Source organism: Leopardus geoffroyi, chromosome B4 (genome assembly GCF_018350155.1).
Source record: "Leopardus geoffroyi isolate Oge1 chromosome B4, O.geoffroyi_Oge1_pat1.0, whole genome shotgun sequence".
NCBI classification, from domain to species: domain Eukaryota; kingdom Metazoa; phylum Chordata; class Mammalia; order Carnivora; family Felidae; genus Leopardus; species Leopardus geoffroyi.
The window spans coordinates 137913753-137930365 of NC_059341.1; the positions used below are offsets into that span (position 1 = coordinate 137913753).

At 58.2% G+C, this 16613-nt stretch overlaps 1 protein-coding gene across 2 annotated transcripts in view; it reads left to right on the forward strand.

The window, feature by feature from the left end:
* ARHGAP8 (Rho GTPase activating protein 8) overlaps nt 1-16613 on the forward strand; it is a 65601-nt gene continuing 48988 nt past the window's right edge. The window contains exon 1 of one of the 2 annotated variants that reach the window (XM_045463483.1): nt 1-72. The gene's annotated coding sequence lies outside the window, so the exon portion shown is untranslated. The remainder of the gene's footprint in view (nt 73-16613) is intronic. The other variant, XM_045463485.1, reaches the window with a different exon arrangement.

Here is a 16613-nt window from a genome sequence, read left to right on the forward strand (position 1 = left end):
GCTTCCGGGGCGGGGCCAGGTGAGTGGGCCGCACGCGGAGCCCAGGTGAGGCGCCGGCCGGGCCGTAGGCAGGTAAGGCCCCGTGTCCGCGGGAGGGAGTCCGCCTGTGCCTCGCGTGGGGACGCCACGCGGGCTCTGAGGGTGTGAGGCGGCGGCCCGCGCGGGGTGGGAGCTCAGGTGGGCGCGGCCACACGTGACGCGGGCCAACCCAGCCGCCCCGCCCCGGCCGGCGGGCGTCCCTGCCTCTCACCGCCCCACCCCCACCCCCACCCCCACCCCTGGTTTTCTTGGAGCGCGCTCCTCCCCCCCCCCCCCCCCCCCCCGCCCTGCACCCCTCCCTCCTCGCCTCTCGTCCCTCCTCGCCACTCCTCCCCCTCCTCGCCCCTGCACCCCTCCCTCCCCGCCTCTCCTCCCCCTACCCGCCCCGCACCCTTCCTTCCCGGCCCCCCTCCTTCCCTCCCTCTTCCTCCTCCTGCACCCCCTCGCCTTCTAGCCCTGCACCCCTCCCTCTCTGCTCCCCGCTTCTCCTCCCTCTCCTTGCGCAGCACCCCTTCCTCCCTGCTCCCCGCCTTCCTCCTCCTCTCCCTCTTCCGATGTCTCCTCCTCCTTGCCCCCCCCCCCCGCACCCTCCCTCCCCAGGTCTCCCCCACTTTTGTGTTTCCGTCTGGATAGGCTGTCTCAGTTCACATTTGCCGCCCCCCTTTTTCCTTCCCTAATTCGGGTTCTCCCATGACGCAGGGTGGCACTTCAGGCACATCAGCCCCCCCTCACACCGAACCAGGGAGGTGGGGGGCATCTTTCCACTTCCCAGATGAGAAAACAGAGGCAGAGCAGGCACTAGGCTTATTCAAACTCCAGGCCGCTGGCTGGGCTGCTGGCTGGGTCAGCAGGGAGGATAGAAGCCAGAATTAGTGGGCCAGAAACAGATCCCCGGCCGGTCAGCCTCCGGAACCGGTTAGGGGAGAGGTCCTGGCTGCTTTCACTGTTCTCAGCCCCTGGCATCGGCCGGCCTGAGAATTCCCAGGGTCACTGACAGCGGCACTGGCTTGGGGCTCCCCGCTGCCTCGGGAGGTGTGCGAAGGGTGGTGGCTAAGGTCCCCGGAGAAGGCCCCGCGGAATCCTCAGGAAGCGGGGCACAGGGCAGGGCTTCCTGTGAGTCCTAGTTTGGTGGGGTGGGCACATGGCCTTGGCTGTCTGGCCGCCACAGACTTTGAGGTTTTGTTCGCGTCAGAGGCTGGGCGGGTTCCAGAGAGCGCTGTGCTGTGCTCCAGCGGGTCTGTGAAAGGCAGTGTTGACGTTTGTCCAGGTAGAAACTCAAAATTTAAATTAAGACTCAACAGTAAACCTCCTTTGGGTGGTTTCTGTTGGCACTTTGGGGGCCTTGTGTGTGAGTTCCTCCTTTAATCCAACGCTGCGTGGGGGCAGGGGCGAACAGGGACCCAGGGTACTGGCCCGAGCCCAGCTACTTTGTGTGGACAGCCATCTATCTCCACAGTCCCTGCCCACAGGGGACCCAGAGGGAGGCCAGTGGCTAGTGGGAGGTCAGGGAGGGCATCCTGGAGGAGGCAGCCATTGGACTGGAAGATGGATGGGAGGTGGGCAGGAAGGTATGCATGTTGAGGTCACCCAGAGGGTGGGGGATAATTCACCTGTAAGCTGGGGTGGAAATGCCTGTGGGTTACCATAGGTGGAGCCATCAGGAATTTACTTGGAAAACGTCACTGGAGTCATTGGAAGGTGACCTCAGCGAGATGTTTTGAGGTCTGGACGCTTACTTGATTAGACATCCTGTGGACCAATGGCATCTCCCTACTAAGCTGGTTCCAGGCCAAGTCAGTTGTGGGCGCACCGGAGACGGTGGCTTCAGTTAAAGAGGGGGCAGTAAGAGCTCAGACCACCCGGATGTCCCCCGGGGTGCTTGTCTTTCCCCACACCCAAGAACCCCTCCCATTCCTTGATTCTAACCCTCTTTCAGGGATGGGGAAACTGAGGCAAGGAGGCTCGGGTGCCTTTCCGAGGTCGCAGGGCCAGTGAGTGAGTGGAGAGCCAGCTTTGGTGCCCGCTGTGCTGTGGCTCCTTCCAGGGCACTGAGGTCTGCCTTCGTGGTGGGGACAGTCAGAGTCGGCCGGTGACTGCCCTTCCGATCTCGAGGAAATCAGCACGGCCATGTAAGAATGACGTGTTCGGTTTTTCAGATACATCGTTAAACTTTTCCCTCAATCCTTAAGTGAAAACGGATGCTCAGAGAACACGTGCCAGGCGTATCCAGAGGCTCCCCGGGCCTCCTGGGGCACATTTGAGGGGAGCCCTTCCGGGCCCAGTACTGGGTGGGGACGGCCTGGAAGCTGCCCGGTGTGGGGCTCTTGCAAGTGACGTGCCGCTCCTGAGTCCTGCCCCAGCGACCTCACGCGGAGGCCCTGGGTGCAGTCCAAGTTTCTGGGTCCCTGGAAGGCTGGAGACCCGGCTGGGTCATCGTCACCGTCTGCTGACCTTTCTCAAATGGGCTGCGTCAGCAGGCTGCCCTGCGGCTCAGCGGGAGTACGTGGGCACTCAGTGGGGGTCGGGTGCTCAGCCTGACTCCCCCACCTCCCAGACCCCCGGCCGTGTGGCCTGCAGCTGCCAACCAGAGCCGTAGCCACCCTGTGCCCTGGTGTCCCATCTGCAAAATACAGACAGTGTTATTACCTACTCGTGGGGTCATTGGGGTTGTTAATTTGTGCAAAGCGCCTTCGAACAAGGCGCGCACCTTTGTAAGCGTCAGTATCCCTTCTGCCCACTGATCTCGGGAAAGCAGGAAGGGCGAGCTTGTGTGGAACCCGTTCCTGCCCTTGGCCGAGGGGCGGAGCGGTTCTTTCTTCAGTGATGCTGGACAGAGCCGAGCCGTGAGTTAGCCAGGTGACTGTCCATCAGAAGGAACTGGTTTGGCAGGTCAGGTGTCCAGAAACTCAGGGGAGTTGTCCCCTCCCTTCCCCCCACTCAGGGTCAAATTAAAACCAGCCAAGAAAACTCGGGCGGGAGGTAGGCTGTCTGGGCTGGCACGTTTGTTATCTCCCAGAGAGCTTTGGTGGTTGAAGCCGGGGAGGATTTTGAACCAGCAGGCGTGGGTGGGGCTTTTAGAAATTGCCTCCTTTTTTTTTTTTTTTTTTTTTAACGTTTATTCATTTTTGAGAGACCGAGAGTGAGCGGGGGAGGGGCAGAGAGAGGGAATCTGAAGCAGGCTTCAGGCTCTGAGCTGTGGGCACAGAGCCCGACGAGGGGCTCGAACCCAAAAACGGTGAGATCGTGACCTGAGCCGAAGTCGGACGCTTAACCGCCTGAGCCACCCAGGCGCCCCTGGAAATTGCTTCTTCTTTAGACCTTGTTCTCCACTAAGTTCTTGTTGCTTCTAAGGCTCCCGTAACTCCCAGGTCACCAGCTTCGGTTCTGTGCTGTTATAACACCTTGCGTTCTTTATTCATTTGTGTTTTCTTATTTATGGAGAACGTCAGGTATTCAGAAGTAAGCAGGATCCCAGCGTCAACCACGGCCGTGCTGCAGCCAAGCCTGGCCTACCTAGGCTCCCCCCACCTGGGACCTCCAACCCACTCCACCCCACCTACTCACCTCCTGTCTCCCTTTCTTACTCGTGTGTTATTGTAAAGCAGTCCCCAGACCTCAGACTCCGTAAATATTCCGGTATGAATCCCCTTTTTTAACACGACCACAGAACTGGTGTTGCACTTCAAACAACTAACACAGGGACGCCCGGCTGGCTCAGTCGTGGAGCGTGCGACTCTTGATCTCAGGGTTGTGAGTTCGACCCCCACGCTGGGTGTAGAGGTGACTTAAAAATAAAATCCTAGGGGCGCCTGGGTGGCTCAGTCGGTGAAGCGTCCGACTTGGGCTCAGGTCGCGATCTCACAGTTTGTGAGTTCGAGCCCCGCGTCGGGCTCTGGGCTGACAGCTCAGAGTCTGGAGCTGCTTCGGATTCTGTGTCTCCTCTCTCTGCCCCTCCCCCGCTCACGCTTTGTCTCACTCTGTTTCTCAAAGATAAATCAATGTAAAAAAAAAAATTTTTTTTTAAATCCTAAAAAAAAAAAAAAAATAGACCAATTAGCGTAATTCCATAATATCCGACGGCCAGTTAGTATGTGGATTCCCATTTGCCTCAAATATCTTTTTTTGTTGTTGTTGTTGTTTTTTAAGTCAGGATCCTGATAAGGTCCATGCATTTTGGCCGGTTGATCGGACTTGGGAGGCACCTGACCCCCCTCTTTCCGCGTGTTCTGTGCTTCGCTGCCGCATCCGCGGTGACCGTTACGATGCGTGTGGCTCTGAAGGCACTGACCCTTCAGCGTGACATCTTTCATTTGAGGCTCGTTGAGGTGTTGTGCCCACTGCACAGATCAGGAAGTGGGAGCCGAGGGGAGCTGACTGGCCCCGCGGAGGTGGCACCACGAGGAGGGATGAGCCCGGCTGGAACACGTCCCTCCCTGTGACTGTCTCTGCTGCTCACGGCGGCTGGAGCAGGGACTGGCGGCCACCCGTACGGAGGGGCCCCTGGATGGGGGCCCAGGGGGATCAGAACCAGGTCCCTGGCCCTGGGAGGTAGGGTGGGCTGACCTTCCCCTCGGACCCGGGGACTGTTTTTTCTCCGGCCACAGTGAGGGTAAGTCTTTATTTGACCTGGCAAACAGTAGCCGCGTCTTTAATAAAGAGGTATCTGAAGGTGGAGAGTGGGTTTAGTGGGGCCCCGTGGATCCCACTTCAGTTTCCAAGGAGTAGCGGGTAGCTTTGAATTCAGATTCAGTATTATTATTATGATTATTTTATTTTATTTTAAATTTTTTAATCTTTATTTATTTTTGAGAGAGAGATAACGTGTGAGCAGGGGAGGAGCAGAGAGAGAGGAGACACAGACTCGGAAGCAGGCGCCAGGCTCCGAGCCGTCAGCACAGAGCCCGACGCGGGGCTCGAACTCATGAATCGCGAAATCATGACCTGAGCTGAAGTCGGAGACTCAACCGGCTGAGCCACCCAGGCGCCCCTATTATGATTATTTTCAAGAACTTTTTAAAAAAAGTTTTATTTTTAAGGAATCTCTCCACCCAGCTTGGGGTTTGAACTGATAACCCTGAGATCAAGAGTCGCATGCTCTATGAGCATGAGCTAGCCAGGCGCCCCCAGATTGAAGTATTAAATTGCACTTGAGCCGGTGGTGATCCTGGCGAGCCACTTATGGATCGCTTATTCCCTGCAGGGGCCGTGTGTTCCGGGTAGCTGAGACAGCATGTGTAAAGGCCCGGAGGCAGGCACAGCTTGATGTGTTTGAGGAGCAGCCTCGGAGACACTTGAGGCCTCTGTGGCCGGAGCAACGCAAGTGGGGTCGGTGCAGAGGTGGCGTGAGAGGGTGGCGGGCCCAGGCGCGAAGAGCCAGTCGTTCAGGTGCTTTGCGGGAGTTTGAATGTTCTTCCAAGAACTGCAGGGTGTGGACTGGGCAGTCGGGGTATTCAAGTGCAGCACCCGGGGGGGGAGGTGTGGGTGGTTTGAGGGTGGGGAGCACGGGACTGAACACCCCTTAGGAGAGGTGAGGGCCCATGGTCCCCTCACTCTGAAGGTCTGAGTTGTAGGGTGGAGATTATGACAGAGACCCCCACTGTGTCTCCAGGGACAGAGCAACCTGGATGGCGGAGAATGGAGTGAGCGAGGTGGGTAGTGGGAGTGATCTTGGGTTGTTGGTGAGACCAGGCCAAGGAGGCCTTGAATGCTGGACTCTGTGGTGTGCGCTTTGTGTGTTCTCTTGTTCAACAGATACTCCCAGCTCCTGCTGCGTCCACCCACGGCCCTGGCTGTCGGTGAACACGTGGTGACGGGTCAAGGACAGGACGTATGGTGCAGGCTGATGAGGGCTGTGATGGAGCTGGGGGCTGCCAGAGCCCCGAGGAAGCCCCTCTCCCAGCCTGGGGTGGGCAGGCAACCAAAGCATCAGGACGCTGTTGATAAAGAGAAAACCCCATTCTCAATGGGCCCGAAAAGTCAAGGCGGGGGGATTTATTGGCCCATGTAGCTGAGATGGTATAGCGTGGAGATCAGGTATGGCTGGCTCAAGGTTTGGCAGTTCTCTGCCTTTTTTATATGGGCCTCTGGATCTTCAGTGGAAGTGAGTTGGCTGCAGCCATTCCAGGCCTCTTCTGGCTCTTTGGAGAGAGACTTCTCCAGCGCTCCTGTCTTGAGATCTTTCTCAGAAGCATCTGGAAATCTTCTCGGTGCCTCATGGGCCTGAACAAACCCACCCCGGAGACCAGAGAAATTGCCATGTGCTGATTGGCTCAGGCTTGGTTTCCCCCACAAACCTTTGAGAAGGGAGACGGGATTACTCTCAGGTAATCAGGCCACCCCACAGGGTCCTGCAGGTGATGGCATATGCCCGAGTGAGCCTGAGTGAGCACGTGGGAAACCCCAGGCAGGGCGACAGGAATGCTGGGGAGGGAGCAGCCTTGTCTGTCCAGAGGCTGTGGGAGCAGCCGAGTCTTGACGTTGGCGACGAGGGGCATGGGAGGGATGGGTGGCCCCAGCGGTCCCTTGGCCCTTTCAGAGCACCAGACTTCGCTGGGACTTGTGGGCAGGCTTCTGGCAAGGTCGTGCAGCCGGTCACAGCTTCTTTGGATTCTGCTGCTGCTGGTGTCTCACCTGGGCACCCTGCACAGGCTGTAGTGACCTCTGGCCCGGCTACCTGCACAAATGGTCGGCACAGGCCTTCTTGCTGGTGGCAGGGACCCAGTGCTGTCTGGGAGGCAGAGTGGGTAGTGTGGGGGGGTCTGAGTTCATGCATTTGGGGCATGGCTGAAACAAAGGGCAAAAATTACTTTTTTGCAGGGTACCCTTAGAGAGCCCGGAATCCCAACTCAGCGGTGACCCCCTCCCAGCCACGAGCGAGGGCTCCTACCCCGTTGGGTGTGCCAGCCCCTTTCTCCCTGGGCCTTGGGGCCTGTGAAATACGGGGTTAGGGGCCCTCCGCTCCTCCCCGAGCCCTTTAGCAGAACCCCTTTTCTGAGACACAAGCCCCCTCCTCCCCGAGCCCTTCCTCTGTGCGCCCCCGCACAGGACCACACCACTCGAATTCAGCGTGGTGCTAATTTGCCCGGGGTTGGTAGGTGGTAAGTTGTAGCTACCGCCTTAAGATAATTGCTGGGAGGGTCTATTTGTGAAATGTGCAAATATATTTTTATAGCAACAAACCATTTTGCTGTGAATTATAAACAGATGAGTTCGGTGGTTTGAAATCTCTTTCGCATGGGATCCAGGTTGCCACGTGCCTGCTCTGGTCCACCGTCTCCAGCCGGCGCAGCACCCCCGCCCCGGCTGCCCCGGCCCCCCATCCCTGCGGGGGGGGCTCCTCCGGGAGCCCGGCTCACAGCTCAGCTTGGCGGGAGTTGAGGTGGGTGGGCTCAGGTGGAGGGAGCCGGGCTTGTGCCCCAAGGTCACCGCCGAGGAGAAAGGGTCCATTTGTAGTGTCTGCACGGAGCTGGGTTCTCGGGATCCCGTTTTAACAAGCCCACACAGCAGCTCGGCCCTCCTGAAACTGATCTGGTGAGGGCGGCCCGTGGTAACATTAACCTAAGGGCCACAGAAATAGGCACACGTTTGCAGCCGGTGCAGGTTTACGGACGGGGTGAGGGACACTAACCCTGTGGGGGAGTCTGCAGAGGGGGAGTCCTCTGACGCGGTCCGAGGATAAAGGATACACAGGCCGAGCAGTGTAATGTCCATGTATTTGGTCTCTGTCCCATTTCCTGCCAGGGGGCTCCTGAGAACCCTGGAGACCCTCTGAGGGCAGTGTCTTATTCATAAAGGATCCCTTTCGACCTTACCTGAGTTCATGCTAATGAGGCGACTCTGGCTGGGCCCTCTGATAGCATGGGGATGGGACTGGTGGCCAGAGTATCTCCCCCTCTCCCCCCAATCCTGATTAGAGGGTTAGAACTTTCAGCCCCACCCCTCAACTTCCAGGGAGGGGCCATCCCCCACGGCCGTGATTCAGCCACGCCCCGTCTCCCGCAACGGGTAATGGGTACAAGCTCTGAAGCCGAGAAGCTTCCAGATTGGTGAGCACGTTGATGTGCTGGGAGGGTGGGCGGGAGGCTCCTCGAGCACCCCCCTCTCCAGCGCTCGCCCTGTGCGGCTCCTGTTTGCCTGGTCCTGAGTCGTAGCCCGTTCCGTGAGCCTGTGACCATAAGTGAAGCGCTTTCCTGAGTTTGTGAATTGTTCTACTGAATTACTGAACCTGAATGGGGGTTGTGGGAACCCCCGAACTTGTAGCCAAGTCAGACAGAGGTGCAACAGCCTGGGAACCTGGGACTCGGGACTGGTGTCCGAAATGGGGACAGTCACTGTGGGACTGAGCCATTCACCAGTGGGGTCTGTGCTGACTCCTGGTAGTTTGTGTCCGAACAGGGTTGCATTGTAGGACCCCAGTTCGTGTCGGAGAATCAGAGAAGCGGTGTTGGAATAACATATTTGTTGTTTGGAGCAAACCTCACGGGGGCGGAAAGAACTTAAAAGGCTCAGGGAAGAGTCTGTGTCAAGGCCCTGGGGTAGGTGGGAGCAGCATGGGGTTTGGGAAAGCCTCAGATGCGCTGGGTTTCTGTGGCCATAGCCATGGGAGAGAGAGAGGAGAAGGAGGCCCAGGGTGAGGGGCGAGGGTGGAGTCCAAGCTGGACTTAAACCCTGGGCAGTGGGGCCTTATCCTCTATGCCCGTTTTCTTGTTAGTAAGGCAGGGATAGAAATGCCTTTCCTTCATTTAGCGTCCCGTCCTTGCAAGGCTCCAGGCGCCCAGAGCAAAGTCCCATTAAACGATAATTTTCTTTTTTTTTTTTTTTTTCAACGTTTATTTATTTTTGGGACAGAGAGAGACAGAGCATGAACGGGGGAGGGGCAGAGAGAGAGGGAGACACAGAATCGGAAACAGGCTCCAGGCTCTGAGCCATCAGCCCAGAGCCCGACGCGGGGCTCGAACTCACGGACCGCGAGATCGTGACCTGGCTGAAGTCGGACGCTCAACCGACTGCGCCACCCAGGCGCCCCTTAAACGATAATTTTCAAAAAAGGCAGAAAACCCTGACTGTCTTACTGATGGAAAAATGAACGCAGTTAAAGATTTTATTTAGCTTATGAGGGAACCAGGCACATGCTGTCACTGGCCGAAAGGATCTGAAGTCCAGAGGCACTTACAGATCGGGAGGATCGAAATGAAAATGGAGGTGATTTGGGGCATTTGGGGGGAGAGGGCGGGGAAGGGAGAGAAGTCCACCAGACAGGATGGAATTTGCACATCTGTAGGCGAGAATTATTCGTGTGTCTGTAGGCGAGAATTATTCGTGTTGCTCTCAGCCGACAGCAGTGTGCAGTTATAAACTAGCTCCCAGGGGTGGAGTCAACCCCAAAGGGTGTTCTCTGTTCTAGACAAGGTGTAGTTTTCCATCAAGGCACAGGTTTGCTCACACGGCTACGAGGAGGCACCTGCGAGGACTGGTCGTAAATGCCAGGGGGTCCGTTTGTAGCGTGAGATTCAAATAACAGTTCAAGACACTTGATGGGGGGGGGGGGTCCCGTTGCAGACACCAGCCGAGGAGTTCTAGTTGAATCCTGGCCCGACACAGAGCAACACCTTGAACTTCCTGGAAGCGACGACGAGACTGAATTAACTGTGGTTGGGGCGGGGTGATGGAACGTGCCAGTGGTTCCTTTCCTCTTTGCATTTAAAAAAGTTTGGTTGACGATTTCCCGCCATATGTGGAGTCATTCTGGTTCTAGGCTGGAGTCAGGAGTCCTGGTTTTAAGATCCGGCTCTCCACTGACTTGCTGTGTGACTATGGGCAAGTCCCTCACCCTCTCTGGGCCTCAGTTTTCTTGCTGTACACTGAGAGTTGATGGCACAGTATGTTCACTGCGGTCCTTCCTTGTGTCACTGTTTTGTGATTCTTTAACGTTTATTTTTTTGTGTTTATTTTTGAGAGAGAGCGAGGGAGAGCGTGGGGCAGGGGCAGAGAGGGAGGGAGACACAGAATCCGAAGCAGGGTCCAGGCTCCCACTGTCAGCACAGAGCCCGACGCGGGGCTTCAATTCACGAACCCCAAGATCATGAGCTGAGCTGAAATCAAGAGTCAGACGCTTAACCACCTGAACCACCCAGGCACTCCTTTATGTTGTAGTCTTGAGGCGGAAGTTGTTCTCTGAAAAAAACCTGTTTGCGCTTAAGGTCTTCACCTGATTAGATGAGGCCCACCCCCCATTATGGTGCATCATCTGTTTTATGCAGGGTCACCTGATTGTAAACGTTAACGACATCTACAAATACCTCCAAGGCAGCATCTGAGCTAGTGTTTGACCAACAACTGGGCACCATCGGCCAGACAAGTTGACACATAAAATCAACCATCACAAGGCCAGTGGGACCAGACCCACCCTGGTGCCAGAGCCCTCTGCCCCCCTGGATGCCCAGCCAGCCAGTCGGCAGCGTTTGGGCTCCTGGACCTGGAAAGACAGGCCACCTGTGCCTGGCGGCCTTCCCGAGGAACCCCTGGGCTCCTGAGCAACAGCACTGAGGACGGGCTTCCTTCCCCTGCCCTGGCCGCACTCCCATCCTGTGTGGGGTGGGGTCCCACCGACGGCCTGCAGCGGAGGGGTGTGGAGGGTTGGGGGAGGCCTGTGGTGCAAGCCCGCGGAGCACTCTGGGATGGTGGGGGAGAGCCTGGGTTTCTTTTCCAGTGTAGGATTACGGTCATGCGGGGGGGGGGGGGGGGGGCGGGGCGGAGCTCACAGGGCTCCCCCTCCCCCAGACTAGCTGTTGCCACAAGGCACCGATTGTGTGTGACGTGCCCACCATCTGGGCGTACAGACTTTAAAACAAATACAGCTGCCTGTGCATTTTGAGGTAGGGGATCGGGGTAAAGGTTCTGAGCTTGTAAGGGAAAAAAGGAGTAAATATTACTCTGCTTTAACCGAAGCAGACTCTGGAGGAAACACAAAGCCTTCTTGCCTTTGGGAGCTTTGAACTCCCGACTCCGCCTCGCCAGGACTTCCAGATGTGCTGCGTCGCAGGGAGGCCTTTCCCCACGGACAGTGGGGGAGGAAGAGGCCTGGGTCCCCTCTGGCTGTTCCCCCTGGTGGTTGGTGCCCCCTGTGAGGCTTTGAAGTAGGAATGTTCCGGAAGGATTCTCCTCCCCTGGGTCGGGTGGGTCCCTCAAGAGGCGCCTCCAGAAGATTGCTTTCCAGCTGTTTGTCTGGCCTGTAACGGGCTTATCACCCCAGGCTAGCCCACGAAAGGGGCGGGTGGGACTCTGGGGGTGGGGACAGGGTGGCCCCCTTCCGTCATCAGACATCAGGGAGCCCCTCTTGCCTGTTGTAAGGAAAAGTGGAATGACAGGGTGGCGGTGCGTCCCCCCCACAAGGCTGGGTTTTCCCCCGCCCCAGGCAGCAACGGCCCTTGGCATCCCTGTGCCCGGCCGCAAGCCTGGTTGGGTGGCCCAGGGACAGATGACTAACCTGAGGAGAGTTCTCGTCTCGCCAGGCTTCCTGGCCACCGCTCCTCGCAGACCAGCTGCCGTGGCCGCGCCCAGAGCGAGGGCGCAGGCGATTGAGTTTCTTTTCTCAGTTTCTCTGCCAGCAGCAGGGCCTCTCAGCCAGGCCCGGTGTCCCCCTCCTGTCCTCCCAGGTCCCCAGCCAGCTGCCTCCGGCTTGGGCAGAGCTGGACTGGGAAGAGAGTGGGCCTTGGGGTCCGGGTCGGGCGGTGCGGGGCCTCCCCTGCCTGGTGCTCTGTGCTCCCCGTTCCTACCAGGGAGCAAGCCCGGTCCCCTGTGTGCACCCCGGCCCCGGCCGTCACCCCATCTACCTTCCCTGCCCTCAGAAGCCGTGGCGTCAGGAAAATGCAGGGCAGGCCAGCCCAGGGAGGCGAGGGCAGGGAGCTGGCAGGCCAGGTCACTGGTGTGAAATGCGGGTCTCCGGGGACTGGCCTGGAATTGTGCCACGGGGAGGGGCCTGCCCGAGGTGATGGCCCAGAGGGCACGGCCAGGGTGCCCTTGTCTGTGTGCGCAGGCATGTGACCCCCGAGGCCTCCCCTGTCCCTCTTCCTGAGGCCTCTCTCCGGGCGCCTCTGCCCTCTCCCTCCCTCCCCCTGCCGGGGTCTCCCACCAACTGGCTTCAGCAGCAAGTCAGCGAGGCGGGCAGCGCAGAGCTTTTGCCGTGTCTCGGCCCGAGAGGGCAAAACCCTTGGCGAGGCCACATAGCCGTCCGAGGAGAGGAGGCGAGGAGGCTGGCCGGGGCCTCAGGGCAGGTGACGGCAGGGGCGCACCAGGAGGCGAGGGAGGAGGCCGGTCGAGACGGGCCTGTGAGCTCGGGCAGTGTCGTGGCTCCCAGAAGCGGGAGATGGGGAGAGCCTAGGCACGCGTGCGCCAGGGAGAAGGTGTGAGGAGCCCGGAGCAAGTGGAGGCACCCCGGGGCTGACTCGGGTCTGTGTGCACGGCCCCTTGGCCTCAGTTTTGTTCTCTGGTAAATGGGGACAGTAGCCTTTCTCAGCGTGAGGGGGCCGGGCAAGGGCAGCATTCCAGCCTCCTAACTCCCATCTACAGTTGTTTTTTTAAGTGTTTGCTTATTTATTTATTATGAGAGAGAGAGCCAGGGGAGGGCGGGGGGGGGGGCAGAGAGAGAGAGAGAGAGAGAGTGAGGGGCAGAGGGGGGAAGGGGAGAGAATCCCAAGCAGGTTCTGCACACTCAGCATAGAGTCTGACGGGGGGGTTCCATCCCACAAATGTGGGATCATGACCTGAGCCGAAATCAAGAGTTGGACGCTGAACCGACTGAGGCAAGCAGCCGCCCCTACAGCTGTTTCTTGGTCACAATTGTCCAGAGTGCGGAAACTTGTAAGAAGAGAACGCACGTGCGTGATCCAGAAACTCGTGCCGTTCATTACGGAGTCTCTGTCTCTCTCTCTACCCGTCCCCCGCTCATTCTCTCCCCACCCCCCAAAAATGAATAAACATCAAAAAGTTAAAAAAAAAAAAAAAAAAAAGAGAAGTGACAGGTTGTCTGTAACCCAAACCGGCTTACGCAGAAGAGAGGATTTATGGGATCTTTGCATTCAGGTGCAGCTGGTTCCGGGCGCATAGTGTTTTAGGGACTGTTCTCTATCTTGCTGTGTCTTCTGCCTTTGGCTTCATTTTTTCAAGTTCCAGGTGGTGACCTTTGGTGGTTCCAGGCCCATGTCCTCCAGGTTTGGGCACAGCAGGACACATTTAAGAAGTATCTCTTCTCAGGGGTGCCTGAGTAGCTCAGTCTCTGTTAAGCGTCCGACTCTCGATTTTAGCTCAGGTCATGCTCTCACGGTTCGTGAGTTAGAGCCACACGCTGGGCTCTGAGCTGGGAGCCTGCTTGGGATTCTCTCTCTCCCTCGCTCTCTGCCTGTCCCCCACTGTGTGCCCTCTCTCTCTCTCTCTCAAAATAAATAAACTAAGAAAAAAAGAAGTATTCTCAGTAGCTTCCATAGGAGTCTCAGAGTTCACTCTGGTTGGAACAGCAGGGGGCATGTGGTCACTCCCGAGCCCATCTCGGCGGCTCAGGGAATTTGGTGCCGTGACTGGCCAGGCAAAGACCCCTGGTTCTGTCCTCGGTGCCCAAAGTGGAGCTTCCTTCAACATTGCACAGGCTGTGTGTGCATACGATGTGCACACAGACTCTGCACATGTGGACGTACGTGCACGTGTGCGTGTGGGGGGGAAAGCGGGTGATTACCGGCGGGGGCGGAGGGGATGCAGGTGGCCAAGAGGACACCTGTCCGCCCTGTCCAGCCAGGAACCCCCCGCCCGTGTGACTGCAGGCCTGGGCTCTGCATAGCGTGTGCCCCCAGCATCGTCTTGTCGTGCACGCGACGTAGGCAGCGGGGGGCCGGGGAGGTTGTGCCCTGGCGTTCTTGGTGTCCGTGGCCTCCCCCGCCCGTGCGTGACCTCTGTCCGCGTCCCCACGTTTCCGGCGAGGTCGGCTCCCTTCTCCACGCCGACCTCTTCCTGTGTGGGTCCCTCTCTCGGCCGGAGCGCCTCCGAGGGCCCGAGTCTGTTCCCCTCCGTGTGAGGGGCTCGGCTGCCCTGCCCAGGACCCGGTTGCTGCGTGCACGGCCTGCGTGGCCGCCTCTCCCGGGCTCGAGCCCCCGGCCTGCCCTCCCGCCGCCTCCCTCCAGGGAACCCCAAGCAGCCTCTCCGCTTCCTGGGCGCCCCCCCCCCCCCACCCCGACCGCTTGGCAGACCTGACCCGCCGGGTTCACCGAACTCTCGCTGCGTGAACGCGCACGTAACGGCACCCAGAGACGGAGCGTGGCCGGCCCGGGGGGCCCCTCCCGGACCTCATCACCGCGGGTTCGCTTCGCCTGCTTCGAGCTTCTGAAGAGCGGGACCCCGCGGCCTCGCGTCTCTGGCGCCCGGCCCTGTGCTCGGCGGGGCCGCGCGGCTGCGGAGCGCGACGGTGGCCGCTCCCCTCTGCCGTCTGCGGGTCCTCGGGTCGTCTCCCGTCTGGGGCTCTTTCGCTGGCGCTGCTCACGCCGTCCTGCTCCCGTGCACAGATGGACACCTGCTGTGCGTGTGTGTCCGCGGGTGGGATGGCCGCGTCCCGGGCACACACGTGTCGTTTTCATTCTAGATTAGATCCTAATGTTTAAACCTCGGCAGCTGTCGTGCTCGTGGACGAGCACAGACGCCGACTTCTCCCCCGAGAGCCAGCAGGGGAGGCCACCGTGGGCTGGCTCTCAGCGACCCCCTTGGAGAAGGGCCGTGCCTGCCCTTGCCCGGGGCCCTCCGGGACTCGCCTCCGGCCACTGTTGTGGGTAAGATCCCTGGGGTCCCGCCCTGCCGCCTCTTCACGGGCTCTGCACCGGGCGGGTGACTCCCTGACCTCTGCCCTGCGTCAGTGTTACCGTCTGTAAAGTGGAGAGACGAAAGACAGCACTTAGCCAACGGGGAGTTTTATTTTATTTTATTTTTTCTTTTTTTCAACGTTTATTTATTTTTGGGGCAGAGAGAGACAGAGCATGAACGGGGGAGGGGCAGAGAGAGAGGGAGACACAGAATCGGAAACAGGCTCCAGGCTCTGAGCCGTCAGCCCAGAGCCCGACGCAGGGCCCGAACTCGCGGACCGCGAGATCGTGACCTGGCTGAAGTCGGACGCTTAACCGACTGCGCCACCCAGGCGCCCCACGTTTTGTTTTTTTAATTAAAAAAAATTTTTTTTATATTTATTTTTGAGACAGAGAGAGACAGAGCATGAACGGGGGAGGGGCAGAGAGAGAGGGAGACACAGAATCGGAAACGGGCTCCAGGCTCTGAGCCGTCAGCACAGAGCCCGACGCGGGGCTCGAACCCACGAACCGAGAGATCATGACCTGAGCCGAAGTCGGACGCTCAGCCGACTGAGCCACCCAGGCGCCCCAAGGGAGTTTTGAACAAGCAGAAGGCAGCAAGGCCTTAAGTCTTTTACGTTCATAAAACATTATTTATATTGTTAGCCATACATTGTCTTAGTTCAGATCACTGTATCTCGTATTAAGGGCAGTACAGGCTTTTGCAAAAATGAAAAAGGGATAGATGTGGAAAACCGAATGGATTTATCAGTCCTGATCCTGAAGCTCCCAAGACACAGCATTGTAACAATGTCCATTTTCTTTTGCTGTTAAAAAATCGGGCCAAACCGTGTGTGCCGTTTTGACCCAGCTTTGTTAATTTTTTCAAACCCCTTTATTGAGATATAATTCACATGACATTCGCCTGACCCCCATAAAGCCTACATGGTCCAGTGGTTTTTACTGTACCCGCACATCATGTGAAACTGTCCCCCCAGCCAACTTTAGGACGTCTCTTCACCTCGGAAAGAACCCGCACTGTTTGGCTGCTACCTGTCTAACCCCCCACCTCCCCCAGCAGCCACCGACCACTTTCTGTCTATGGACTTGCCTCTTGTGGACGTTTCGTATAAATGGGATCATCTCTTGTGCCTGCCTTCTTTCACCTAACACAGTGCTTTCAGGGTTCATCCACGTGGTAGCATGTGTCAGTTCTGCGTTCCTTTTCGTGGATAGGTCATATGCCATCATTTGGGTACTAACAGGGATTTCTCGTAAAGATTTGCACAGGTACCGAAGCGTTATCCTGGGCACAGAACAACCACGTTTGGTAAGTCCTAGCTGTAGAGGCACGAGCCGTTCTAATAGATCTTTGATGGCCTCAGTTTTCCCCTCCATAAAACGGGTGCGGGAGTGACCATGCATCTCTCTGGGCAGAGATGATGGGGGTCTTGAAACGATTCGGCCCTGAAAGGGCTGTTCGCATTCTGAGTGTGCCCCACCCCCACTGCCCCCCTGCCCCGCTCTCCTGGGACACGGGCCACCTGGGGACAGGAGCTCCGTCCAGGGGCACCCGTCCCGAGGAAGGGGCCCACACATGGGGTCGGCGCCACCTTCCAGGGCGCAGGCTCCCTTGGCTGCAAGAGCTGTTTGTGGAAGTGGACCTCCCCCCGTGTGGAAGAGGGTGGGCTGGGCAGGGGAACAGAGGTGGAAACATCGTCTTGACACGGGGTCTTGGAGAATCAGAAGTGGGTG